This window comes from Prenolepis imparis, unplaced genomic scaffold, assembly GCF_030444845.1.
Source record: "Prenolepis imparis isolate NDT839.2.m4 unplaced genomic scaffold, iyPreImpa1.0 SCAF_16, whole genome shotgun sequence".
Classification (NCBI taxonomy): Eukaryota; Metazoa; Arthropoda; class Insecta; order Hymenoptera; family Formicidae; genus Prenolepis; species Prenolepis imparis.
Window position 1 is genome coordinate 1,487,055 of NW_028141174.1, and position 2,464 is coordinate 1,489,518.

A 2,464-nucleotide genomic window follows, 5' to 3' on the forward strand; every position below is an offset into this window, starting at 1 on the left:
AAAACAGTCAATGTATTCGTATGGAAAGACACCTTTCCGTGTTAATAAATTGAAATTTTCGGTAGATAAATTTTTAAATTCTGAATGTAAAATTTTGAGTTTATCTTTATCCAAAAAAGATGCCAATTTATCGAGACTTGTCGTGAGAAATTTATATGAATCGATAAATCGTAATTTTATGCAAGCTTTCCTATCTTTGTCATCGTTGGTACTATTGACAGTTTTTGTAAATGATATATATTTTTCTTTAGTTATTGGAAGTAATTCGATTCCCCCTTCGAACGCTGTAGCTATTTCCTTAATTATGAAATGTGAGTCATAACCGGATAAATTGTGAAATACTATTGGAATACAAAAAGAGTTTTTATAATTTAGATTACAATTTGAGTGCGTGGGACCTCTGTACCGCCCGGTCAGATGGCAATGATCGCGTACGTGTGTATCTTCATCTTGCATGAATGGTTTCTCACATATATGACAATGCGTCGCGCTATGAAATTTTTCCCACTCGTCAGATGTTAAATTTACCATGGGGACGTTATTAGTTACTAAACTATTGGGGACGGTATTAGTTACTAAAATATTCTTTACGCGTATCGCTAAATTTTTAAGTTGTTCGGAAAACCACGAAATGCAATCTACACTACGGCGAGAATAATACTCGGATAACGAATCGTCATATGAGCAATGTACATAATATGCTATACTAAATACTTGGTGATGTTGGTATAAATTCTTTTCTTCTTCCTTCTTATTCATCTTTGTCAGCACACATTCGAGGTCTGCGTATACGACAAAAGGAAGTCGCTCTTTGCGATTAAAGTTGTTGAACGCGAGCCACTTGTCCTTATCGCTCTGTAACGAATAGCGCAGTCATTCATCTCTCCGCAGTCTACCATATGTGTCTGCAACTTGTCCTCAGACCCGAAATAATGCAAGCATCTGTAAAAGATAATAGCAATTATAAACACTTTATAATTATTTTATGATTATTTAATATATAATTTGCAATAAATATACATACCGATCACAGATATATTTTCTACATTTGTCTTTGCTCAATTGCGAGCTGACAAGCCGGGATAGATTCTTTATCCAGGCGAAATATCCAACGCTGTTGCTGTCTTGCATGTACAACAAGTTGATGTGTCTGTCTTTCTTTTCCTCCGAGAGACGTATCGGGACAATGTTCTTTTCTTCGATACTGTACACATTTATCGAAATGTCATTATGATGTTCAAATTTTTTAATTTGATTCAACGTCATCGGAAACTCAATGTCCTGGAGATTCAGCACTGTTGTGTAATGTGGATACATAGATTTGCGATCCTTCCGCGTCTCTTTCAGCGGGATACAGTGCAGCGACCACAGCCCACGCAAAACATGCAGTGTCTTTTGATTTCACGTTAATCACTGCTCTCTTCATCATTATTTCTCGCGGTAATTTAATGTGACATCCCGCACGCATTGGATTATACTTGTTTATATTTACAATTAAATTGATTATTCGCGACAATGCCCAACCACTATCGCGTTCCTGAAATTCTTCGAGAGATGCTAGCGTGGGCTCCATAACGCATTGATCGTACCATTCGCGCAAATCAGACGTGCGAAAGATTTCACAGTTTTTCGTATTGATAGTTTTATTAGCGCGTTTATCACCCGACACAAACTCACCATTAAACATAGTGTTCACTTTCACACTAGTGTGTATTTGCAACACTTTTTGCACGTGTCCGATCACAATGTCTTTGGCCTCCTCTAGAAATTGACGAGGTTCGATGTGATTGCTGTTTATCACCGCACCAGTCAAGATGCGGCTCTCGAACGCCGTATCAATCTCTCGCCATATGAGTCCGACGTCTCGCGAACTGCTTCCAGCACCTGCGTGTATAAAACGTCTGCGTACCGAATTCTTCAACCCTTCGAGACGCGCGATTTGGGAGACAAGCGATTGTCGAACTCCGATCGGTAATCGTAGACGTTTTAGTCGACTTTGTTCTTCCAGTGATTCGATGTATTCGTCACATTGCTGCTCCCACACAATATATTCTTCCACCGAATTCACCCTTGCGGATTGCTCCAACAAACTTGCTTTCAATTGTGCCATATTTCTTTACTTGAGATTCACTTCTTGAACCTCTGACAAAGATACTGACATAGTATGCCTCTTTACTATCCTTTTTATTTGATTGTAGAGATCATTGGCACTCAAGTATGTTGCACTTAACTTTGTGATTTTGTTACGTACGAATGATGCATCGACCTTGAAATTGATACATTTTTGCACATTTCGCGAGATTCTCAAGATGAGAGCGGTCATACATTGGCGCTCGAAAATTTTAATTATGTTGCATTTTCTTGTGATTTTGTTACGTACGTTTTGAACACCTGGGTATGATATCATAGCAGCCGTACATTGGCGCTTGAAATTTTGGATATGTTGCATTATTTTACATCTAAT

The 2,464-nt window shown here is 38.2% G+C and overlaps 1 pseudogene; it reads right to left on the reverse strand.

Annotated features, from left to right (window-relative positions):
- Window positions 1-993: 993 nt before the first annotated feature.
- On the reverse strand, window positions 994-2,110 carry LOC145946477 (uncharacterized; annotated as a pseudogene).
- Between the last annotated feature and the right edge of the window lie 354 nt (window positions 2,111-2,464).